At 47.0% G+C, this 26,858-nt stretch overlaps 1 protein-coding gene across 6 annotated transcripts in view; it reads right to left on the bottom strand.

The window, feature by feature from the left end:
* Window positions 1-26,858, bottom strand: part of DCTN1 (dynactin subunit 1) — a 133,492-nt gene that overhangs the window by 96,591 nt on the left and 10,043 nt on the right. For 2 of the 6 annotated variants that reach the window (XM_045017896.1, XM_045017897.1), the window contains exon 1: window positions 13,259-13,277. The exons of 3 other annotated variants lie outside the window; for them this stretch is intronic. The gene's annotated coding sequence lies outside the window, so the exon portion shown is untranslated. Of the gene's footprint in view, window positions 1-13,258; window positions 13,279-26,858 lie in introns of those variants that run through there. One more of the 6 variants, XM_045017898.1, reaches the window with a different exon arrangement.

Genomic DNA, 26,858 nt, shown 5'->3' with positions numbered 1-26,858 from the left:
CCCTGATTCCCCTCCCGCTCTCCAAACCCCTCAATTCCCAGCCCAGAGCCCCCTCCTACACTCCAAACTCCTCATCCCCAGCCCCATCCCAGAGCCCCCATCCCAGAGCCCTCACCCCTTCCTGCATCTCCACCCCAATTCTGTGAGCATTCATAGCCCACCATACAATTTCTATTCCCCGATGTGGCCCTAAGGCCAAAAAGTTTGCCCACCCCGGGCCAGGCTGTCAGGGCCAGAGCCTTTAAGAGTTTTCTTGGCTAAAATCTGTTAAATAGAATTGATGACCTGAAATTACTTTAATTTCTCCAGATTGGAGACCTCACAGCTCATGTGACCACCTCATGAGAGACATAAGTTCTCTTACAAGTTGAGCTTTCATTTTACAAATGAGCTTTCAGTGACCTCAGCTGGAACTCCCCTCCCTGGTACACAGAAATCCGTAAACAAAGGATGTCCCAACCCTCGATAGGAGCATGGACATCGACTGTGTAGGTCAGCCTGTTACCAACCATTTCTATTACCTATACAGGCAGGAGGACGATCCCTGCTGGAAAGGGTAGAGAACAGAAGCTAAAACCAAGATGAATGAATGGAATTCTAGAGCACTTGTCACATCAGCTCCAGCGAGATGTTGGGAGAAGGGCTGAAGAGATTTTTGCTTCACGGTTTCATTAGTAAGCGTGTCTCTGAAGGGAGGACTAGGACTTGTGGGCCTCCTGGATAAAAGCATGTTCTCAGGAGGGGCATTCCAAACACAAGGACAGAGGGAAGGTGGGGAGATAAGTGCATGAGGAGGACCTGAACAAGACAATTATCCAACTTAGCAAGAGTGAAGGGAACAGCCAAGCCGGACACCACCAAAGAATGAAGCAGATGAAAGCCAGTGAAGGAATATGAAGAAAGGCCAGATGTGGCTGGAATGAGGGCAAGGTATATAACGCCTGCATTGTTCTGGATGCATTCAAGTGGGACAACGTGAGAGTCATGGAGGCAAGAGAGCAGGAAGTTACGGTACTCAAGGTAGTTTAAAAGGTGACCTGCAAAGGTTTTTTAATTCCTTTTCCCTAAAACTATTTTATTATGTATAAAGATGACCTAAATAGTTGATGTTAAAACAAGTGTTTTTGCTTCCTTTTACGTTAGCAAGATCATGAATGTCAAGTCTGGGTTTGCTGGAGGAATCTGTGAGTATCTCAGATATTTATTGTGAGCTCCCAAAAACTTAACTGAAAGGGTGGGAGTGTTTAATCTTGAACAGATACCCTTTCTCCAAAGCATTCATTAGGCATTGGAGTAAAGCAGGTATTAACAAAAACAAGAGAGTTTTAAACCATCAGATTAAACAGCCAATCCCAGTCACTATCTATGTTTTAATAGCTCTCTGACCACCATAGACTCTTCCAGGGTAGAAGAGACCCGAGCTTTTAATGGGAAAAAAAGAAGAGTCTCGTAAAAATCACACAAAAGCCTTCTAGCCCTGCTTTCCACATCATAAACTGGGCAGCAAAATGTCAGATGAAATTCAATGTTGATAAATGCAAAGTAATGCAAATTGGAAAACATAATCCCAACTATACATATAAAATGATGGGGTCTAAATTGGATGTTACCACTCAAGAAAGATCTTGGAGTCATTGTGGATAGTTCTCTGAAATCATCCACTCCAGATGCAGCGGACGTCAAAAAAAACAAACAGAATGTTGGGAATCATTAAGAAAGGGATAAGTAATAGGACAGAAAATATCATATTGCCTCTATATAAATCCATGGTACACCCACATCTTGAACACTGCATGCAGATGTGGTTGCCTCAAAAAAGATATATTGGAATAGGAAAAGGTTCAGAAAAGGGCAACAAAAATTATTAGAGGTTTGGAACGACTTCCATATCAGGAGAGATTAATAAGACTGGGACTTTTCAGCTTGGAAAAGAGACAACTAAGGGGGACCATAATAGAGGTCTATAAAATCATGACTGGTGTGGAGAACGTAAATCAGGAAGTGTTATTTACTCCTTCTCATAACACAAGAACTAGGGGGTCACCAAATGAAATTAATAGGCAGCAGGTTTAAAACAAACCAAAGGAAGTATTTCTTCACACAACGCACAGTCAACCTGGGGAACTCCTTGCCAGAGGATGTTGTGAAGGCCAAGACTATAACAGAGTTAAAAAATGACCTAGATAAGTTCACGGAGGATAGGTCCATCAATGGCTATTAGCCAGGATGGGCAGGGATGGTGTCCCTAGCCTCTGTTTGCCAGAAGCAGAGAATAGGCAACAAGGAATGGATCACTTGATGATTCCCTGTTCTGTTCATTCCCTCTGGGGCACCTGGCATTGGCCAGTGTCGGAAGACAGGATACTGGGTTAGATGGACTCAGTATTCCCGTTCTTACGTTCTTATAAAGAGGGTGTGTGTGGAGAGAAAGCACATGCCCAATTTTTTTATCCTTTGAAAATCACCTTTTCCGATCAACATGCTGCTTTAAGAATTAGCAGCAAGCACCATGCTACACTCAGCGCGGGCAAACACCCTTATTGATCGGATTGGAAATTTCAGAGCATCTCACTTCAAACCCATTTAGACATTCACTTCCTTTCTTTTCAGTTGAAGAGAGAGCACTCAACCAAGAGAAAGAAAGGGCCTTTTCCCCAAGCTGAATAAGCTCCTCCTGAGATTGCAGCAAACCAACCAGATAATGCAGTAGCAAGAAATGAATTCCACATATTTTACTGGAGAAGAACTTGTAAGATTTCATAAAGGTCTGTATCTAGCTAGCTTTTTATACAGTGCTCATCGCCATGTAGCCGAGTACCTTAGCGCTGCATCTAAGCAACTGGAGAAACCCAATGACCAGATTAGAAGAGAGTTAAGAGTCTCTGGAATGTTCTGTTTTCCTGATTATTCTTACACACAAATAAGCTACAGGAAGAATACATTTGCAGAACAGAATTATTTTCTGTAATGTTATAAAAGGAAAAACTGTGGCCCTTTCTTATATACATTACCAGACCAAAATCCATTAAAAAAAATAATAATAATTGGAGATATACCAATCTCCTAGAACTGGAAGGGACCTTGAAAGGTCATCAAGTCCAGCCCCCTGCCTTCACTAGCAGGACCAAGTACTGATTTTTGCCCCAGATCCCTAAGTGGCCCCCTCAAGGATTGAACTCTCAACCCTGGGTTTAGCAGGCCAATGCTCAAACCACTGAGCTATTCCTCCCCCCTCTCCCCTTCAGGTAAAATTACCTGAATCCAGTTTAGTGTACAGAAAGCTAACAGACAAGCCAGGACATTCCTGCTGTGCCTTTCATCAGTCTTTTTCTCACCAACTTCCACAATCTTCACTGCTAAGGAAAGGAAGACTTTACTTTTCTTTGCTACATATCTAGTCATACATGTAAAGGTTACTTTTAAACTGGTATAACTTTATTGAAAACAGTTTCCTGCGAACCATAAAACAAACATCTCTCTAAAATCATCTGTGAGGGAGAGAGACTCTAGATGCAATGGACAGAAAGGGATTTATGTAAACAGTCTCTCTCTGTAGTTTTGGAAGCCACTTCCATGAATACTATCTTTTCTACAAGGTTACCAGACATACTGTTGTATGCAGATGCAGTACATTCTCTAGCCTAGCAGTAAACCTATTAAATCATCCAGGCCACGTCAACTGATGGACAGGTGAACTGGTTGAGCTAAAAGTTTCTCCTCTGTAGTAAGAGGAGGCCCTGAGATATAAACCCTCATCAGAGGCCCGGTATGAGGCCTGAGGCCTGAACTAAAGGAATGGTCAAGACTTTGCTAACATAAAGCAAAGTTAAGCTGTGAGCCAGAGGCAGGCCCTGCTCACAGAAGCTGGCAAGGAGAGGGCTGATGTTGCGAAAAGTGACGTACCTAAAAGGCACTGGACACAGAATCACTGTGTCCGAACACTGGATCAGAACATTCGCATACTCGTACACGCCACACAGATAACAAGGAACAGGCTGACCCATCCCAATGACAGGACCAAGAGGGTTCTGGAAGTACACTTAAGATGTACTCTCCCTCACATCTGAACTGAATGGTATTTGCTATTAAGTTTTGAATTAATAAAACGGCATCTAGGAAGAGTTTTGCCTTAATTTGCTTCATTTCTCATTCCGTATTAATGCAAGTGCATTAAACTAACTTGCATGAAAATAGTGCGTCGGTTTCTTAGTTTATTTCTCATTGGAAGTCAATAGTTGGTTGCTGTAATTATCATCACAGCTGTCCATTGGTGTCCTAGGGGTATGTGGCACCTCACGTGATTAATAACCCAAGACACCCACATCATTCATGCAAGTGTCATCAGCACCAAATGAGGGAAGAGAAAACATAAAATTAAACCGGGGGAAAAGAGATACTAAATAAAAGGGTTTCACAGTTTATGAGGTACCAGATGTGCCTTTATTTTTTTTTTAATCGGTTCACACAGCGAAGTTTAATTGTCAAACTAGTAAGAAAGTAGATTAGAAACCTGTTAATCTTGATGGCATGCCCACGCTGCCAGGAGTGCCCAGACATGTCAGGTTTGCAAACTGTAGCTCAAAAAAGCCTATTTTAAATTTACAAACCTATTGTCATCAGTTTGGACACGGCCAGAACGTCTCACAATGGAAATTTCCAGGATGCCACCCTGACCAATGCAGCCCATTACTCCAAGTATATTCCAAAGGTTCCTTTTAAAAAGGGAACTTTACAACTGGCACTGTTTACCAAAACTGGTGAGCTCCGGCCCCCAGCAGCCCAGCCAAACTCCTACCCCCCCAGAGCTTCTGAAATGCTGACAGACAGCTGTAAAACCCCAAACCTGCTAAGCTGGAATGGCTGCAACAAGGTTTTCTGCAAAGCAAAGTTCACAAGCCTCCCACTGAATCCATCCTACAGGAACTTCCCTACTGCAAACACCTGAAAACCTGATTTTTCAGAAGCTCATTTAGCTCCTCTCTCTAGTTCCCACGGACACTGGAAGATACTGCGAATAGGTCTCTGGTCAGTCCCATGGAAATAGAATTTTTCACTCAGAACAGTTAGACAAGGGAAGCTAAGTGTGATCCCAGAAGTTACAGACTAGTGCAGGGATCGGCAACCTTTGGCCCGCGGCCCACCAGGCTAAGCCCCTGCGGGAAGTGGCGCGGGCCGAGGGATGTGCTGGCTGCCGCTTCCTGCAGCCCCCATTGGCCTGGAGCGGCAAACCGCAGCCAGTGGGAGCCGCGATCAGCCAAACCTGCGGACGCGGCAGGTAAACAAACCGGCCGGGCCCACCGGGGGGCTTACCCTGGCGGGCTGCGTGCCAGTCCCTGGACTAGTGAATATTATCTGTAAAGCTGAGGGAGAAAATCATTGGGGACAGTAAAGTTCCCAGGCAAGAACAAAGAGACAAGCCAGTCTGGCTTTTACATGGGCAAACTGCCTCTCCAAACCGCTCGCATTCTTGGTCAACTCTTTACAGTAGATACAAGAAACAGGGCGGACAACTCGGGCTTTCAGAAGGCTCACAAGAAGCTGCCAGAAAAGCTGGTAAACACAAGGTGACAGATCAAGTCCTGTCTCAGATTAGAAGCGGGATAAAAGATAGGAAGCAAGAAGCTGAACTAAATGGTCAGTTCTCATTATGCAAAGGTTCAGAAGATGGCCTGGCTGATCTAACAAGGAAAGTGGAGCTGCTTACCAAAGGCTCACAGATTCATTACAATGCCTATGTCAACCAGCTTGCAGCTTCGGGGCAGAACCAGAGCCATCAGTCACTGGCAACAGGGGAATGACCCACTCCCTTAAGTTTCCACCAATTGAAACAACTTCCACAGCCAGGATAATTCAATTGCACTTTCTTAAATTACATATTGTGCTAAGTACAAGTGGAAAACGTACAATTTCCCCTATTGCAGAGCATGGGAAATAACCCCTAACTACCCAAACCCAAATCTTTGCGTGTTAATTTCCATCTAAGTTCTGAATGACAATCTCGTCTCCAGGCTGGGCCATACCTTTGCACTTCATTGCTCAGTGAAAGGACATTTTCAGGTAAGCACAGATACCTCCTATTCTCATTGTGCTAAGGTTCACAGATCTGCTACAATGGGATTTTCACAGGAGCATGTCCTCACTATCATCCTTTAAATATGCACATCCAAAATGAGGTATGTTACACGTCCTCCATCTTCTCCTGGGCACTAAGGTGTGGAGAATGCTTCTGCCAAAAAAAAATGACACTGGCTAAAGACTGGTCGGCCAATATGTAAAGTCAGGGTGAATTTATGATTGATGGCCATGTGGCCACCTAGCAGATCTCAGTGTAAAAGACGCAACTTCTCTGCGCTATGATTGGCAGTGCTCTTAAGGAGCATATTTTGATGATTAGGGATATTATTTCTCCAATTTACCTTGGGATCAAATGCTTCGACAGGAGTGAGGACTACTTGTCTGAACTACAAGTACAATAGCAGTGGCACCAACTGGGGAGAGGGGAGATGATGACGCGGACACCAAGATTTTTGCACCTGCTCCTAGTTCCATTGGCTGCAGAGCCAGGGGGCCATGCCCAACCACGGTTAAGCAGCGTTCCTGTACCACACCAGTACAGCTGCTGCCAGAGCACCGCTCCAGCTGTGTGGTTACAACACCACTCCATGTGACCAGGCCACCCCACCTCCTCCACAGCTGGGCATCAAGACCAAGTTTCAGTGAATGATGATGTGACCTGGCACATGGGGGTCGCAACTCAACTTGGGCTCCTGATAGAGGGGTGGCTGGGCCAGTGTTGTAACTGGACACCCGGGACATCTCTTCCTGTACAGCACAGCACAGGGGGGTCCACTGACAGCTCGCCTCTTGGTGGCACCAGCCCTGCACCGTGCTGACGAGAGGGGAGACTCTCTTGCCGAGGGAGACCCAGAGTCCCTACGAGAGGGTGGAGACAAGTGGGGACCAAAAGGGGGTCCTGGATCAGAATTTGCCTTCTCCCCCCTGCCCCCTTCCGAAATATCTGAATTGCTGCCTGAATACTGGTCTCATCTGAGAAAGCTCCCTACTTCAAAACCCAGCTGATCAGAAATCGGTGCTGCACGGTTTCATTCATGCCCTGGAATTTCCAGGGGTTTCTTGAGAACAGGGATGGGACAAAGCTGTTCCTGCGATTCTTGCACAGTACTACGGATCACTGCCTCTGGCTACTCTCCAGGGACCTCACTTTAACCAAAGCTGCAGGGAGCAATTTACTCCCAAAATAAGAGAGCCTGGCGCCGATCTGTGTCTACCTGCAGACAGGGCTGGTTCGGAGTCAGAGCTCTGAAGTAACAGAGCAGCCGCTGACCTTGCCACAGCAACCTGCACTTGTTTGAGCTGCCATTCAAAGAGGTATTTTCTCCTGTTGTAGTTCAGGGATGGCTTCCACTTGCCACACCATCTGTATTCCTTTCTGTAGCACCTGGCAGGAGCCAGGATTGCAAGTTCACTTTTCTCATGACTCAGAATAGCCTCAGTTTACCATAAAGCTCCCCACTGTATCCGTAAGAAAGCTAGGAACTGATCTGCCCGAGCGTCTGATTTCCAGGGCCAGAACCACATCTATGCCCAAAGGAGGGGGCTTAGACGACACCTGCCTGGACTTGGTGGCCTGGGAGGAGGCCACTTGCAGGTAAAAGAACTGCCCATGTTGGATATTTACCTGGGGGAGAGACTCCAGGTTGCATTTGTACAGGTGCACACCGAGAAAGTGTCTGCCTTTGTGAAATGGAGGCCAGGGGCTAGAAAGAGGTAAAGGATGGGCCAAGGGGCTTGTTCTTCTATAACTAGGCTGCTGCTCCCTTCTTCACCCCATAGCCAGGTGCTGGGGGGAAAGGAAGTGCTGGTGACCCGCAACAGCTGCTGGGAACAGCCCAGATGTTAGGATATGGCAACCCACAGCAACAGCCCAATACTCTCCAGTCTTCTAGGTGTGGCAGGAAATCCCTCTCCGTCTATTACAACTTCTAAGGGAACACCAGAAGGGATGCACAGCTACTGCTTGTCCAAGGTGACTGCAGACTTTCTCAGCATACCTTCACAGTACTCAGAATTCTGAACAGAAAGGGTTTGTCCTCTATTTTGTTATTTTTAATAGAACATAGGGGGTTATATATATAACTAACTCTGATTTGGAGTGCTGGCTCCCCTCTCCAAAGGCAGAAGAATTCTCCTTATGTACACACATGAATCAGCACGTCTATAATAAGAACATAAGAATGGGTGTACTGGGTCAGACCAAAGGTCCATCTAGCCCAGTATCCTGTCTGCCGACAATGGCCAATGCCAGGTGTCCCAGAGGGAGTGAACCCAAAGGGCAATGATCAAGTGATCTCTCTCCTGCCATCCATCTCCACCCTCTGACGAACAGAGGCTAGGGACACCATTCTTACCCAGCCTGGCTAATAGCCATTTATGGACTTAACCTCCATGAATTTATCTAATTCTCTTTTAAACCCTGTTATAGTCCAGCCTTCACAACCTCCTCAGGTAAGGAGTTCCACAGGTTGACTGTGCGCTGCGTGAAGAACAACTTCCTTTTATTTGTTTTAAACCTGCTGCCTATTAATTTCATTTGGTGACCCCTAGTTCTTGTATTATGGGAATAAGTAAATAACTTTTTCTTATCCACTTTCTCAACATCACTCATGATTTTATAGACCTCTATTATATCCCCGCTTAGTCTCCTCTTTTCCAAGCTGAAGAGTCCTAGCCTCTTTAATCTTTCCTCGTATGGGACCCTCTCCAAACCCCTAATCATTTTAGTTGCCCTTCTCTGAACCTTTTCTAGTGCCAGTATAGCTTTTTTGAGATGAGGAGACCACATCTGTACGCAGTATTCGAGATGTGGGCGTACCATCGATTTATATAAGGACAATAAGATACTCTCCATTTTATTCTCTATCCCCTTTTTAATGATTCCTAACATCCTGTTTGCTTTTTTGACCACCTCTGCACACTGCGTGGACATCTTCAGAGAACTATCCACGATGACGCCAAGATCTTTTTCCTATCGCCTGGTCTTTCTGCATTGATCCACCATGCTGCACTCCATGAAGGTTAGAAGGAGAAGCAAGTACTGATTTTACTTCCCCATTGGGAGTTTGTCCCAATGAACCTGCTTTGGAAAAAAGTGAGGGGATGAACTGGGCTCAGGTCTCTGAGCTCTCAGTGATCACCCTGTTCTCAAAGAGGCTGGGCTTATTCTTTTCCCTCCCCAACACAGGCTCCTTTCTGCGCCTCTCAAGGAAGGTGGGGTTCAAGAATGGACTTCCCAGAAGCTCTGCTCCTCTCTATTGCATGAGGGCTAGGTGGGCCAGCTGGCTGTTTTTTTCCATGGGGTGCCTGGGCTATCAGCAGGGAGCCCTGTTACAGAGATGGCAGCTGGAGGGGGAGCTGGCCCTTACTCACCTCTGGCGTGCCCATGAGGTGGCCGGCGCTCTCTACCCATGGCCCAATGGGAGGCGGAGAGGGAGGAGGCAGCTGAGCTCTGCCATCTCTTGGTGCGAGCCATAGGGGCGCAGTGTAATTTTCCATCTGGCATGCTGCCCCTCTGGCCTAACCCCCACCCCCCAAACTGAGATGGGGGCACTTGCCCCACAGCCAGGTCTTCTCCAATACGATGTGTCTCCTTTCCTGCCTAGGGGCAGAGGGCAGAGTGACCCGCCAGGGCCTGGGCTGAGGGAGGGGAATGCTTTCTTCCTCCAGAGCTGGTCACTCGCCTTGAGACTCTCCAAGGGTCTGTCTCTTGTTCCCCCCTCATCTTTCAGCCTCTGGCTTTTCTCACCCGAGCGGGAACCAGCCGCTGCAAACACCTCAGGGACAAATCCCAAAGGGCAAACACAGCCCTGGGATGCAGCTGGGAATTGGACAACTCGTTATGGGCTGAACGGTCAGTCAGAAACGTGGAATAAAGACTGGAGTTTCCCTGCAGCAGGGGAGAGTGGGGGAGCCGGAGGACTTCAGAGGCAGGGCATTCCCCTTCTGCCAGTGACTGACAAGCTGCAAGCAGACTGAGGTAGCCTTTGTAATAGAGCTACAGACTTTCGAACAATGAAGGACAGGCCTTTGGCAAGTTAAACTTCTATGATAGGTTAACAATAGTGCCCGGCATGGCTGGGAATGTCTGGTATAGGTCTGGTGGTAGTCAGGAAGGTGGGATGTAGAGCAAAGTGGTTACATTTGCCAATTACCAAGTCAACGCAACAAAGGATTGTGAAGAATTCTAGGAAGATCTAACAAAAGCAAGTAACTGAACGTTATAAAGGCCGATTGAATTCACAGACTAATCCAAGGTGAGGAGCCCTGGAAGGAATAATTTAAACCAGTCATGCACACTGATGGATTCTAAATTAGTTAGAACCCCTCAGGAAATGTATCTAGACATCACTGTGGACAGCTCAATCATAACATCAGCTCAATGTACAGCAGTGGTCAAAAAGGCGAGTAAGCTAGCAGGCCATTCTGAAAAGAGACAATGCTCTGGAAAATATGCTGTTATGGAAACCCATTACTCCGTTCCCACCAAGCTTCAGAACCATCAGGTTAGCTCAAAGCCTCCCAGATGCAGCATTCCTGCAAAACTCCTTCACCCTAGAGGAGTCATCACCCTACTGTGCTTCAAATCTGGGGTGCTGTAGGGAGACTGGATGTCTCAGGCAATTGTGGATGGGACAGATTACTTTTCACACCCAGAAAAACTGTTCAACTCCTCCCCAGGTCAGTTATATCTCTCTCACACACACACAGACTGGCATACTAGTTTAAACAATACCAAAAACTGAATATATTTCAACATACTTATGATTTAAGCACAAATATTTGGGTCACTAATATGTGTCGCCTGCACACAACAATTTTAGAGCTTTGTTTCACCATGGCACATAACCCCCTCAAAATGTGTGTGTTACGTTTTGAAGCCAGGATCATATCATCGTGTGGGTGCACAGTGATACCTCCCTATATGCATATGTGACTAATTGCACCCTTAAACTGTCACTCAAAGTATAGATCAAAAGTTTGGGGCAAACTTTGAACACAGCAGCACTTGTCTGGAAGTCTCCCATGAAGAGCTTCATGACTGCAAGTTAAATTTGAGGCTAAGAGGATTTTAAGAGGTAGCTAAAGGGGACTTGAAAAAGGAGAGTCTTAGAAATAATTCTAGTCTTCATTTGCGGTAAGGCTAGTTATTACTGAATATATAATATCTGGTGCTGCCATATTCGGTCCTCATCAAAGGCGATTACTCAAGAATTAATAACAGACCCATCATCCAGTGACACAATGCGGGCGGCTGCTGTCTCATCTAACAGAATCTTAAGCAGCCTGGATCTGTTGCTGTTAGACTTGTAGATGAACTAGCAAGGCGTTGCTGTGACAAAGCTCCTACTGTGCGAGCACCACTCTAGTGCTGGACTCACTCTGGTTTGACACCTAAAAGCAAGCAGTGCAATTTCAAATAAGAGATTAGAAGACTATGGTGGGGCAAGGGCAGGGGAAAACAGGGCACAAATACTTGTCAACTCAGCAAATGGAAAAAATACGAAGCTGAAACCACTAACCCTATCCCTGGGGAGAGAGACTGGGAATCCCACAGGACATGTATGGTTAATATGGTGTTCCAGGCAAATGGTTTGTGTATTTCTAGCTTTGCCGACACAACTGATCAGGAGTCATTCAGATAATTAACCTGTTAATATATTAGGTGTTGTATTACTACCAACACAAGTGAAGTACCACAACCAACCAGCTCTCTCTAGAGGGGCTCTCACAAATTTGGTTCTCTTGACGCTGGAGTCTCAACATGTAGTTTGAGTAAAACGTAGTTAATGTTGACTAACTTCAGACCCAAACAAATCCCAGCTGGCCTTTGCCAGGGAATGGAATGACACACAGCTAACAGAACACTAGTGGGAAAGCCTCCGAGCCACCCCATGGATCAGGGACGGAACCTCTTCGACAATCCAAACTCCAGGAAGCCAGTGGGCAGCACGTACTCCAAGGCCCGGCTGTGGAGAGCCGAGGACAATCATAGGAGACCTAGTCGAGAAGAGGGGTTCGACACACAAACCACGTTCTTTCACCATTTCTGAAGCAGTTTAAGTAACTTTTCAGACACGTTTCCCAAGTGACCATCTTTAGTCTTTCTGGATGGCAGTTGCTCTGCACCATGGCCTATGCTACTTCTATCATCTAGCTAACCAGGGGTAACAGCAAAGAAACAAAAGCTACTACGTCATTTTGATCATAGAGACTCTTAAGTTAAACACAAAAATCAACCAATGATTCCTTGGTGTGCTGTCAACTTCCCGAGCAATGTTCTTTACTGGGAAGCCGGTACAGCTGCACACTGCATTCTTTCAGTGCTTTTTCCTAAAGGAGGTTTGAAATGAGTTCAGCATAACCTGAGGTGATAAGAAAGGTCTCTTTCTTCTCAGGGTTTGCAAAGATGAAGGAAGACAGAACCATGGCCCGATAGCGTTTGTGATCCACCTCGAGTTACAGAGCACTTTGCCAAGTTGGCAAGCACCAAGTAATAGAGAAGCCTGGAAATGCACTAACCCAGCCTCTCCAACACCTAGAGACTCGGACCGAATACCGCTAGAGACGAGAAAAAGAACAAAACGGCAAAGAAAGGAACTCTAAAGAAAGGCCTCATTGTAAGGCTATTGCTCATTTTAAGTTCTAGTGCTGACTTCACAGTCCAGGCTTAATGGCAATTTGGTAAAACCTTGGGCTTCCAAATATCTGAAAATCATTTCAGCACCTCACAATGCAAGTTGGAAAACAATCAGATGGAAAAAACAAAGGGGGGGGAAAGAGACGACAACCCAGAATCTTTGTGCTGAAAAGCACTAGAAAGATTCTGTCATCGCTGGAGGCTCAGCTGACACCTCATTACATTATCAGCAATAACTCACAAGAAAGAGAGACTAATTTAAATCAAAATGGAACGACTAACAATATAATTCAGGCTATTTATCTACACCTTCCTCCCCCTCACCCCGGTTTGTATTAACGAGTGAGATATTGCTAGTAGCCAGGATGCACAATTCAGAAAATGGGGAAAGCATAGTAAACAATCTATATTTCACAATAAATATCTAGATCCTTCACTGCACCAGATAACAGTCAGATATATTGTAGGTGTAATACCAATACACATAATAGTTTGTAAATAAGTGCAGTCCCCTGCCTGCCACCCTCACCCCCCGCAACTTACCCGACTGTATGTGTGTCTCTTGCTCTGGGCCATGCTGCCGTTGCTCTATTTTAATGATTTTTTTTTTTTAAATGATGGTCTCAGTTCATGGCTAGTAGTAATTCAGGAAGGATTTGGCTGTTCTGTTCCAGCTGATTCAACCATACCCGCACCCCAAGCCACGCTCTGTCTGGCCACACAGAGGAAAAACCCTTTTCTGTTAGAGGATTCTTGAATACATGGATATACAAAAATCCAGCCCAGCTGACGGAGACTCACTTTGCGCTAGTGCTGCTCCAGACTCTTGTCACAGATTTTGCCAGCCCCCTGGGTCCTAATGCTAAACAGTTTCCTATTTGAAAGTGGAAAAGAAAAGGCAAGCTGCCTGGGCCGGGGCACTGGAGACACAAAAGCCATGAAATGACACCAGTGAGCTTCTCCGGACCAACACCAAAAGCAGCTACATGGAACACAGCCGTGTCCTGCTTCGGAGGGAAGCGCTGGCTATGCGGTGTGATATGCACCTCACTAGACAGGGCCATTTGCATGCAGCTGATGATAAATACCCAACATGAAGAATTCGACTTGCCATGAATTTTACTCAAAAACATATTTTCAGTTGCTTTTCTCTGCCCCTCCCTTCCCAGCCGGAGCTGCTGGCTTTTCAGGTTTGCTCTACATCCAATCCATGCCTCGCCGGTGCTTCCCTAGTGTCCCCAAACAAATATACAGGAAAACAAAGCTGAAAGTGACCATCCGACACGCAAAGCCATCTTGCTATTTACAGATCCATCAGCCCAAACACATTCTTACCCTTTACTATATGACTTAACGAAATTCTTAAAAAACTAAGCAATGCTGCAACCCAGGTGGGACAGAAGCACAGGTGTGGAGACCAAACAGTTAATCATGAGGCATTTTTAAAATCAATAATTGCTCTTCCTCTGGCTGATCTGAATAGATGTCTAATTAAAGTCATCAGCCTCTCTCTTCAGGGCTGCTTACAGCATTAATTGCTGCCTGTGAAACAGCAAGCAGGGGCTGGGGAGGAGGGGACATGCCTGACAGGAGGTTTGGCAAAACTGGGGTTCCCAGTGTGTTCCACTCTGCTTTCCTTCATTATTTCAGGGCATCACAGCTGCACTAGTGCTCCAGTAACCATCTTCCAGTTCTTACCCCCTCCCCCCATGCACACTGCAGTCTCTGAAATGGGCCTCTAGGACCCTAGCTTCCCCTGTGCTCAGCACCGACTCGGCAGATGCAACTCAACCTTGCGCTAAACTACCTCAACTGTATCCCTTTCATACTCCCAGATGTGACCAAACACACTCCTGCTCTCGTAACACAGCACATCTGGGTTGTTAAATTCTCACCCTTCAGCTCCTGATGGGAGACAGGAGTTCTACGGGTATACACTGCCGACTACAGAAGAGAAAATTAAAAGGAGGAAGTCCTGATCCTTCCTTGGCCAGGACACGGACTACATGGGCCAACAGGCTCTATTCCATCTCTGATTTCCATGATTCTGATGGAAAATCCTAATTATAGAAATGTAGAACTGGAAGGGACCCTGAGAGGTCATGTGCACCCCGCTGTGCTGAGGCAGGACCAAGTATCCCTAAACCATCCCTGACAGATGTTTGTCTAACCTGGTCTTAAAAACCTCCAGTTCCACAGTCTCCTTGGTAATCAGTTCCAGTACTTAACTATCCTTAGGAGTCAAAAGGTTTTTCTTAATATCTAATCTAAATATCCCTTTGTGCAGATTACATCGCCTGCTTCTTGTCCTACCTTCAGTGACATGGAGAACCACTGATCACCATCCTCTTTATAACAGCCCTTCACATATTTAAAGACACGCCTCCCCCTTTTCTCAAAACTAAATATTTCCCTTTAAAAAAAAAATTCCTCATAGGTCTTACTTTCTAAACCTTTATCATTTTTATTGCTCTCTCCAATTTGTCCCCCCCTTTCTTAAAGTGTGACACCCCAAACTGGGCGCAGTACTCCAGCTGAGGCATCACCAGTACCAAGCTGAGTGAACAAGAACCTCCCATGTTTTATATACGACACTCCTGTTAATACATCCCAGAATAACTTGGCTTTTTTCACAACTGCATCACATTGTGGACTCTCATTCAATTTGTGATCCACTACAACCTCCAGATCCTTTTCAGCAGTACTACTGCCTACACAGTTATTCCCCATTTTGTATCTGTATCTGTACATTTCATCTTGTTGATTTCAGCCCAGTTCTTCAATTTGTCAAGGTTGTCTTGAATTGTAATCCTGTCCTCCAAAGTGCTTGCAACCCTCCCAGCTTGCTTCATCTGCAAATTTTACAAGCATACTCTCCACCTCTTGTACAGCATTTAAAGAAGATTATCTGCCACAAAATCTGAAGTTAAGTTTGCAAATAGCTCTCACTTTAACCCTCCCATTTTTCATTTACTGAGAACTTTTGGACAAAGTTTTCTTTTGAGCCGAAAGGTTCAATGCTTGGTCACAAGTCCAAAGGATGAATTGTCTTTCTGGGTAGGTGAAAGTCTGAGTTAGCTTAGTGGAGAGAGAAAGCATTTTTCCTATTTTAGACCAATCATTTTTGCAGGTGACTAGCTCAAAAATGGCTGAAAAGGTTACATTGTGCAGGTGGTTAGATGTCAAAGGTACCATTTGAACAAGATGTAAAATCAACTAAGATTAAAAGGAAATTTTTGATTAAATATAATACACAAATTTCTATTAGGTGTTTAGTTTTCTAAATAGCTTTATAACTCCAATAATGCTATACCCTGAATTCTTATTTTCTCTCTCTCCAACTGCTTTGCCCCTTTAAAAAAATATATATCAAGGACGTTAGAAGGGAATACCTAAATTAATGCAACAGTAACACTGCAAATCTGACCATAGAAAAGTCAGTAAATGCAAAAAGTAGGACTCAGATACCAACTCTGCCACACCGCACATACAGTGTTAAGTTATTGTATACTAAGAACAGAATCAAGACTATTCTATAAATTCAATGCAGCTGAGCCAGTGCTCCTAATGGAACCTGATGTTTTGCATTTCCTGAGAGCATTCGGTTTTTATACACATCTATAGCACCTTTCAATAAGGATCTCAGAGGGCACAAAGATCGAGAAGAATTATTCTGTGGCAAAGGCTGAGAATGGGGAATACCAGAGTGCTGCGTTCCCAGCTCAGCCACAGATTTGCTCTGTCTCCTTGGTCTTGTCACTTCATCTCTGTATGTCTCAGATCCCCGTTAACTAGGACAGTGGTTTTCAACCCGTGGTCTGCAGACCCTTGGGGGATCCACAGACTCTCTCTAATGGGTCTGCGAAAGGTTGTTACCACCATAGAATAGTGGTTTTCAACCTGGGGACTGCAGACTTTGTCTAGATTTCCAAAGGGGTTCACACCTCCATTTGAAAATTTTTAGGGGTCCATAACTGAAAGAAGGTTGAAAACCGCTGCACTAGGATAAAGATAATCGCTCTCGCAGGGCTCTGGTGAGGCTATCTTAAGACCTATAGAGCACTTGGCAATCCTCAGGCAGAAGGTGCTACAGAAGGATAAATATTACTACTACAGGGCTTGAGGGTGGGATATGCGCTTTGAAATTCAGAAACTTAAGACACCGAGCACCATACTCGACAGGCATTGGGGGCAGGTTCCAGTATTGTGAATGGGGAGTGGGATCCCAAGTTAAAGTATTACCTCTCCTCACTCCCCTGCAAGGAGTTTCTTTTCCTCAGCACACAGGGCTCCCTTCCCAGGGCTAACCCCTTTCTCTGCCTCCACATCAAATACTGACCTGAGAAGCTCCTCTTTGCTCTGTCGCACTGCCAGTGTCTACAGCAATGGACAGGAAATGCTGGAAGGTAGCGTGCTGTACACCAGTGCGGCATAAGGTCCCTGCTCAGCCAGGACTCTAGGGGCCACAAATTTGCCCACCTTGGGAGGGAAATGGCTGGCGGGATTCTGAAGTGTGTAACCCCCACAACTGTGCAGAGGATTCTGTAACTGCCTAATTATCTGGGTAGCTTAACAAAATTGCCTGAGCACAAGCATTGTCACAAGGTCTGATAATGGATCCAAAGACTTAACAAAGAGTAATGATAAGCTAGCAGGACAGAATACAGAGCTGGGTGGGGAGGTCAGTGGGCTGCCACAGGAGTTAGGCTGATTTAACACAGACGTTCATTTAAGAACAAGGCTGGCCTTGCGGCTAACGCACAGGACTAAGAGTCAGGAGACCTGGCGCTGTACAGATGTTACTGCCTGGCCTCAGCTTAACCCCTTGGGCCTCAGAATTCAGAGAAGAGCAATAACCAACAGTTGGCCAGCAGGGCTGGATCTACAAGGAAGGATTAAAAGAATTAAATATGGGCAGAGCTGTTTGGCTGAACAACTACTACTAAGTGAAGGTCAGAGCGTGCAAACATTGGAAGGGTGCAAACCCCAACCAGAGAGAGGCGTTATCTAGAGACATGTGACAGGGCAGAACTACAAAGGATGGGACAAAAATCCAGAAAGGAAACATTTAGGCTAAATATCAGGAAACGATCTTGACAGTGAATGGCTCTGACTGTAGAATCTCACCCCAGAAGGGAGGAGAGCTGTTCTGTTCACTCCCTCTGCAGCACCCGGCATTAGCCACTGTCAGAAGACAGGATATTGGGCTAGATGGACCTTTGGTCTGGCCCAATATGGCCGTTCTTAGGCCACTCAGCACACTGAAAGCCAGACTGAGCAAAAAATTAGAAAGTGCACAACAGTGAACAATCCTGTGCTGGCCACTGAGCGAGAACTAGATGAGACCTAGTCTTCTCTCTCTAACATCCATACATTTGAATCTGTTATGTCTAGATTCCTAGAAGTAATGAGATATAGTTATGCAAAGGGAAAACTGAGGCTGAAAATCAGGAAGACTTCTCTACTAATAAGGTCAACTGTAGGGAGGAATAGTTGGAGCACTATCTTTGCATTTAGACCTGAAAGCAGAAAATATAAATATATGTATATATACATACACACACACACACACACTTCCCACTTCCTTCAAGCAACATTTAAAATATACGGTTAAATCCTGCTGTTTTGCTTTACTTTTTTAATTTCCGCATGGAGCCAGCCTCCAACTTTGTTGAGGTGTTGCAGCATTGTCCAATTAAAAAGCCAGTTGCTCAAATGGTCACCGTCTGTCAGTCAACTTGCAAATAACGTGACCTACACTTTCACCAGGCCACTTGAGTGCCTGCTGACAGTGCTGGTGTGGAGGCCTTCACCAAGCCCACACAGTTCCACTCTCACCAGCACAACACACGTTGTCAGTGCCAGCACTGTCCAACTGATGATGCATTTCCACTCATAGTAACAGCAGCAGCAGATTCATATGGCTATGATGTAGCCATAGTGGCACGTAGAATGGATTTCCATCTTTAATAGTCCCTTGCAAGTCTTCTTCCTTCGGCAAGAGTCAGCATGGAGGATTTCGATTTCTTAAATCCCTCAAAATTGCATCTTCCAACCTCATTCACAGTTGACTTTGTTGCTCTTCTTCCTTCAACCTGAGCTCTATAAACCTTCTGTAAAAGCATACATTCTTCTGCACGTTGGACATGACCCTGCTACTGCAGTCGTCTTGTTCTCAACTGCTGCAAGATTGCAACTTGCTGGGATCATCTAAATATCTCATTTGTGACAAAAATCAGACCACACGGTTAACAAGTTTCAGAGTAGCAGCCGTGTTAGTCTGTATCCGCAAAAAGAACAGGAGTACTTGTGGCACCTTAGAGGCTAACAAATTTATTTGAGCATAAGCTTTCGTGGGCTACAGCCCCCTTCATTGGACGCATAGACTGGAACATATAGCAAGAAGATATTTATACATACAGAGAACATGAAAAGGTGGAAGTAGCCATGCCAACTGTAAGAGGCCAATCAATTGAGATGAGCTATCATCAGCAGGAGAAAAAAAAACCTTTGAAGTGATCATCAAGATGACCCATAGAAGGTGTGAGGAGAACTTAACATGGGGAAATATAATATGTTAAGAATATACTGTAACTTTCGATCCTGACAACTGTTTGGTTTCTGCTCCTCGGCTGCTTTTAATTGCCATGTTTCTGATCCATTTAATAAGAGTTATCACTACCGAGTTGAACACTCAGCTCCTGGTTGTCACACAAACATCCCACAGAGGCTTCTGAAGATCCAATGCCAGTGATGCAAGACTGATCCAACGTAAGACTTTTGACATAGAACCTCCTGTTGTCGACTGACTACCCAAACAGATAAACCTATTCACCCATTCAATGTCACTGCCATCTACATGTAGTGTTGGCAGGTCATTCCTTTGTTTTATAGGAGGCACACATAGCTCCTAGTATATCATGCATTTTAATAGCTACTCAGGGACTTTGATATCATCATATAGAAGCTGAAAATATTTATATAAAACCTGGGAGGAAAATCTCTTATTTGACAAACAAAAACAGTTAATCCCAAAATTGCTATGTTCACCCCATTTTTAAACCCCAAAAAATCTAAAAATAAAACCTGAAAGAGACCATCTTACAAAGGAAGTGGTGGAGGCCTTATCTTCTGGGTCACCGAAGGGAACACTTCTGCCTTGGCTCCTAGTAGGACAGACTACACAGAGCCAAAGAGGGCACTCGTTTCTCATTTCTAGAGTTCTAGGACTGGGACCGGGTAAGCACAAAGTTCTGCCTCCTCTGTGACAGAGCCTCTTAAAACAGTGATACCACAAAATGACTCGAACGTGAGCAGCAGTGACGGCTGCCAAATGAGCCTTCAACAAAATCCCTTGAAATCCTGCCACAAAGAGAAAAAATTCCACAGCTATTGAAATAGGTCAAGAATGAGAACAGAGCCATCTGTGTCTCATACTTATGGAAAGTCTTTGCCACTTAAAGGCACGTGTCTCAAGAGCTGAGGCTTGAGAGATTCCAAAGTTTAATACCTCCCACTATCTCTCTCTCTCTCTCTCTCACACACACACACACACACAACCAGCCAGCCCAAGAGCCAACATGCTACATGGAGGAAAAACTGGATCAGCATGGAGAGGATTCTGTTCCTTGTAGGAAAGAGGGAAATACAAGAAGAAAAGCATCACGAATAGAGGTGTCTGAAAACAGAGACGGTTCAGGAATCGTAGCATCTGGTTGGGCCTGCTGGCTAATAAGCAACACTGTCCTGCCTTGCCCCACTGAGCACCTTGAGAAAGAGAGAAAAGCAGCTGCCAGGAACAGAGCTTTCCCAGGGAGGCAGGAAGACGTCCATAAGTCCACGTTAACCAGTTACACTGCTAAAACGTTCAACTGGTGGCTATGGCAACACAACCGCCAGAGGTAACTCCATTAGGGGAGCGTCCTCTCTGTAGGTACATCTACACTTCTGGTGGCACTGCACACCAGCTAGCACAGGTATGAACAGCTGTGTAGACAGCGAGACATGGTTTAGGCAAACAGACTAGACCAGCGCAGAGGACGTACTCTACATGCCTGAACCCTATGGAATACACCACACAGCTCTCTACACGCCCAAGCAGTGCTTCCCACATCTAAACTCCAATTGGGAGCGGTGTAGCGTCCCTCTGCCGAAGCCTATCCCCCAGCAGGGAAATGCTCTGGCAGGGGGAAGGCTGCCGGGAAATGCTTGCAACACATACATAAGGGACCCTCACTCCCTTCAACTCAGACTGGGGACTGCAAGTATACTACCCCCTGCAACAGGCAAGCAGAGACCATCTCCTTACCTAAGAGACCTGAGCCCTCCCACAGATGATTGAGACAGGCCACTGCTACTGAGCAGTCGGCAAGGATCTGGAACAACCTGGCTGGGATCACTAAGGAAAGTGCCAGAGTCAAACCTATAGTTCATAACTGTAGCTGCGGTGGCCAAGAAACTTGTTTCTATAGCTGTCCTGCACAGCAGCCCTGTTCAGGGTTTGCTAGGCACCAGCTGCCCTGCGCAGCAGCCCTGTTCAGGGTTTGCTAGGCACCAGCTGTCCTGCGCAGCAGCCCAGTTCAGGGTTTGCTAGGCACCAGCTGTCCTGCACAGCAGCCCTGTTCAGGGTTTGCTAGGCACCAGCTGTCCTGCGCAGCAGCCCAGTTCAGGGTTTGCTAGGCACCAGCTGTCCTGCACAGCAGCCCTGTTCAGGGTTTGCTAGGCACCAGCTGTCCTGCGCAGCAGCCCTGTTCAGGGTTTGCTAGGCACCAGCTGTCCTGCGCAGCAGCCCTGTTCAGGGTTTGCTAGGCACCAGCTGTCCTGCGCAGCAGCCCAGTTCAGGGTTTGCTAGGCACCAGCTGTCCTGCGCAGCAGCCCAGTTCAGGGTTTGCTAGGCACCAGCTGTCCTGCGCAGCAGCCCAGTTCAGGGTTCGCTAGGCACCAGCTGTCCTAGGCACCAGCTGTCCCGCGCAGCAGCCCTGTTCAGGGTTCGCTAGGCACCAGCTGTCCCGCACAGCAGCCCTGTTCAGGGTTCGCTAGGCACCAGCTGTCCCGCACAGCAGCCCTGTTCAGGGTTCGCTAGGCACCAGCTGTCCCGCGCAGCAGCCCAGTTCAGGGTTCGCTAGGCACCAGCTGTCCCGCGCAGCAGCCCAGTTCAGGGTTCGCTAGGCACCAGCTGTCCCGCGCAGCAGCCCAGTTCAGGGTTCGCTAGGCACCAGCTGTCCCGCGCAGCAGCCCAGTTCAGGGTTCGCTAGGCACCAGCCGTCCCGCGCAGCAGCCCAGTTCAGGGTTTGCTAGGCACCAGCCGTCCCGCGCAGCAGCCCTGTTCAGGGTTTGCTAGGCACCAGCTGTCCTGCGCAGCAGCCCTGTTCAGGGTTTGCTAGGCACCAGCTGTCCTGCGCAGCAGCCCTGTTCAGGGTTCGCTAGGCACCAGCTGTCCTGCGCAGCAGCCCAGTTCAGGGTTCGCTAGGCACCAGCTGTCCTGCGCAGCAGCCCTGTTCAGGGTTTGCTAGGCACCAGCTGTCCTGCGCAGCAGCCCTGTTCAGGGTTCGCTAGGCACCAGCTGTCCTGCGCAGCAGCCCTGTTCAGGGTTTGCTAGGCACCAGCTGTCCTGCGCAGCAGCCCTGTTCAGGGTTTGCTAGGCACCAGCTGTCCTGCACAGCAGCCCTGTTCAGGGTTTGCTAGGCACCAGCTGTCCTGCACAGCAGCCCTGTTCAGGGTTTGCTAGGCACTTGACAAACACTTAGGAAGACATGGTCCCTGCTCCAAAAAAACTTATAATCTAACTCGACACAATGGAGCCAAATGGAAGTAGAAGGGAGACTAGTGTACCCGCAAAGTGAGCAGGGTGATCTTTGGCACATGATATGTTAGCTCTGGCACTTTAAAAATGTATGAACTTACTTTTATTTAATTTTATTATGGGGCCAGGTGTGGGGCATTCGCAGGAATAGGTAGGAGCAAGGGAGTGGTGGGAGGGAAGGAAGGGGAAAGGAGGGGAACCGAGGGGGAAAGGGAGCAAAGCTGGTAGAGGAGGTCTGAGCTGGAGGGGGTGCGGGGCAGTCAGACGGTACCATCCAGACTCAAACCGCAGGCAGCAGTCTGCGGGTACCAGGTCTTAAGAGCCCTTGCTGCTCCCAAGGACTGGCTGCAACACTAGATGTCCCTGTTGTACTTTCCCCTCCTCCCGCCCTTTGAACCTCAGATGCGGACAGCCTTTTCTTTCGGATGCTGACACTGCCACAGCTCTCTACGCCTGTGTCACTCCCAGACACTAGTGCTGTAGTGTGCGTCGCACAGGGATCAGCTGGAAATGAAAAGCATTGCAGAACAATGCCATACATGTGATTCATAGACAGCGCCCATTGCACTGTAGTTCCCACTGACTCCAATTAGCTTTAGGAAGGAGTCCCTGGATAGGTCTCTACTGCAACCACAGGGTGTGACCGCAGTTCAGTTAGACAAAGCTGAGCTAGCTCAGGAACCAGAGCAGCAAAGCCACAGCAACATGCATGCCAGGGCAGGCTAGCTGCCCAACTACCCAGCGGTCCAGCTGGGCTTGTACAGCCCATGCTGAATCTCAAGCTGCCGTGGTTTCACTACTCCAATACCTAAGCTAGTTAGATTAATGCTAGCTCAGGTACGTCTACACATGCTGCAATCCCACCCAGCAACTGCAGTACAGACATTCCCAAAGTTATTTGTCTTGGCCTTGAGAGTGCTAAATGGCTGGATCATGGCCACCGAAGAGTCTGCCTTGTTCCATGACCAGTGCAGGTGCTCGAGCTCGCCAGCCCTGGTTTCAGAGGAGAAGACTGCGTGCAGAGTGCTTTCCATGCGACTCTAGAACGTGCTCCCCCGAGTGCTGCTCAGGGCATGAGCCTTTTGTCAGGTAGGTCTCAAAAGCCTCTGGGGCAGGGTCCCCAATGCGGCGCCCACCAGGGCGTCTAAGTGCGCCCGCGTACTGGCTGGCTGACGAGCATCCGCCGAAATGCCGCTGACAAGCTGCGTCATCCAGAGGCGTCGCTGCCAAAATGCCGCCGATTTTCAGCAGTATTTAGGTGGTGACGTCTCTGGATGATGCTGTTTGTCGGCAGCGATGCCTATTGATGTTGCCGCTTGTCGGCGGAATTTCAGCGGATGCTCATCTGCCGCCACGATCCTCCGTGGCTCGTCATCTGGCGCCCGCCAGACGAAAAAGGTTGGGGACCACTGCTTTGGGGGCTCTATAGCCTATAGGTCACAATCAACAGAATTCCCAGGAACCCCCTTATCAGCCAGTGCAGATCAGAAGAGCACTGACATCACGCGCTCCAGCAAAGTGCCCTGTTTAATGAGCAGGCTACGGTACATTGCACCAGCCTCAGTTCTGGGGGAGGACGTGTCCCTAAGATCATTTCTGTATTAATGATGTGGGCTATGCTAGGAAAGCTTTGGGGAACCCTGCTTAGGGCATTGAGAGATTTACTCTTTGTAATAGACAAGTAGAGGCCCCAGCCATGCCTCACACACACAGAGGCAGTCCCTGCCCCAAAGAACTTGCAATCCAAGTATAAAATCGGAGACAGCAGGTGGATAGAGACTGGGGGGACCCACAAGGAACAGCGAGACAGTGAGTGTAATAAGCAGCAAACAGCACGCTAATTGTCTTGCATTTTGCAGGCGTCGTGGCAGAGGTGAGTTTTAAGGAGACATTTGGCGGCTAATATAGTTGCTTTGCAGATATTTACAGGGAGCTTGGTACGAAGTATGAAATATATAAGTACATGCATCCCACGAAGTGGGTATTCACCCACGAAAGTTCACGCTCCAATACGTCTGTTAGTCTATAAGGTGCCACAGGACTCTCTGCTGCTTTTACAAATATTTTGTATTTTATGGTATATTTTTCCATGATCCTTAAAAGCCAAGTCAAAATACGTATTTACTACATAGGTTTACATTGGCATTCACGACTGAATTCGATGAACTCAAGGCAGAACACAAGTAATGAGGTCATCTCTGCTTGACTCGGTGCGTTTTCCACCATGACTTGCTCTAATCTGTTCAAACAGGAGCCCTGCTACACAACTGGCAGCTTCCGCACCTTTCTAACAAAGGAGTCGGTGGCAAACACCATAGTTCTACCAGCTAGGGAGATTATTTCTGCCAGACTTGCTATGCACACTGATGTCCAATGGTCTTGAATTTTCACTCTGCATTCAAGGTTTCCCTTGAGTCAAGAAGTTAACTTCTGAAGCAGGATCTAGCCAGGTGGTTTTTAATGAGCACGAAATAGAATAGTCGACTATCACAGCAATAAGCACCTTAGAAAAAGCTGATAAGAGAACCATATTGTCGGGACTCATCCTGCACTGACAAGGGAATAGACGACTGCTCCTCAGTTCACTGGCCAGCAGCGCCAGAATCCTCCCCTTCGAGGAGTAGCAGGCTACTGTACCTCACCAGCCCTTCCTTCCTGGGGAGTGAGACCCAACCAGCCAGGAGGTCATCCGGCTAGAGCCACGGCCAGTGGTGTTTTTCCACCAGTGCCATAGAGGTGACTCGTCATTACTGGACCATCGCTAACTAGGTCACAGGAGAGGACGTCTGGTCTTGTCATTAAGGCAGTGGACACGTGGGCTCTATTCCTAGCTCGGCCACAGACTCAGGTGGTGCAGCGCGGGGATGTTATTCACCCCACCTCACAGGGGAGGTGCCAGGAGAAACTCAGCACCGCCGAGGTTCTGACATTTTCGTAACACGCACTACATTTTAAATGGCGAGTCAGTGCCTCTCAGGCACTTCCTCACATTTGCAGTCATAGAACATCCCCGTCGCACTTACAAGAACAATCTAGGTGAGGTGCTCATATGCTAGTGAAGAGTGCCACAGATATTACCCTAAACGTCAACAACAAAGCCAAAGTTTTTCAACTAAAAAACCAAACCCTAAAATGTCACAGGACATGGGGAGTCCACTGGAGAGAGCAGCTGCCACACTGTAAGAGCAACCTGATAATTCGGACAGCTGAACTGAGCAAAAAGTTTAAGAACCTCCACAAGTGTCAGCGTAATTTATTAACAAACAGCAAAATTCTGTCAGCCTATGTTACGCTTAACATGCTATTGGGGTCCCCTGAAATAGCTTCAGCACTTGTCAAACCTCTTGCGTACCTTTCAGCAGCTTGGAGTCTTGCAGCGAGATGCTGGTCTGAAAAACGATTCTAAAAACAACGCCTTGAGTTTCCATCTTTACTGTGTCAATCTGACTCCAGACCAAGTCTGCTCAATTTGCAAGCAAGAAGATGGTTTTTCTAACTGCCAGCCCTGCATCCCCTCGGTACCTGAAAGTCAAGCTGGGTTCTTGCTTGTTCACGCTTCAAAAACAATAAGACTCTGCAGGCCAGATTCTGCCTTCAGTTACACGTATGCAATGATCCCATCCTATTTAAAGCCTGCCCTCAGTTACACTCCTTTAGGTGTAAGTAAGGACAGACTTTGGCCCTGCAGTTGGAGCTTCTTAACCCTACAGTTGATGCGTGAGCCAGAATAAAACCCAGCTCCCTCTGCTGTGGCTGTACTGGCTCCTGGAAAGCCAACAGGAGTAAAATCTGATTTTTTCCCCGCACACTGTGCAGCTGTGACCCCAGTACATACAGGGAGTAGATCTGCTGAGTCAGGAGGATCACTCCTTAAAACTCTATTCCATGATGCCCACAAAAAACTGACAACAGCTAAGCACCTCATCATGCTGACCAATTCTGCCATATTGTCTTTGTACTCAGTCGGTCTGCAACCACCTGTTGTCTCGTGTCTTATATTTAGCTTGTAAGTTCTTTGAGGCTGGGATATTCTTTTTTCTGTGTTTGTACAGCACCTAACACAACCAGGCCCTGTCTGTGATCGGGTCTCTTAGGTGCTTGCTACAGTAATATTTACAGACACTTTTCAGAATAAAATCACAACAACTGTCAGATGTTCTGTCTATACGGCAAAATGGAACCCTAGCCTGGTAAGTTTCTAGGCACTGCCACAATAAAGGTGTTAAAATAAGAATGAATAAACCCCACTCCACAAAGCAACAACCGCTACAACTGCCACTTTCCTCCATGGGGAAACGGAGTCAGGGCAGGGCAGGTCCCCGCCCTCTCTGTAGGGATGGG

This window comes from Mauremys mutica, chromosome 5 (genome assembly GCF_020497125.1).
Source record: "Mauremys mutica isolate MM-2020 ecotype Southern chromosome 5, ASM2049712v1, whole genome shotgun sequence".
Taxonomy (NCBI): domain Eukaryota; kingdom Metazoa; phylum Chordata; order Testudines; family Geoemydidae; genus Mauremys; species Mauremys mutica.
The sequence above is the reverse complement of the archived record's forward strand: the minus strand, read 5'-3'. Positions and strand labels throughout refer to the sequence as shown.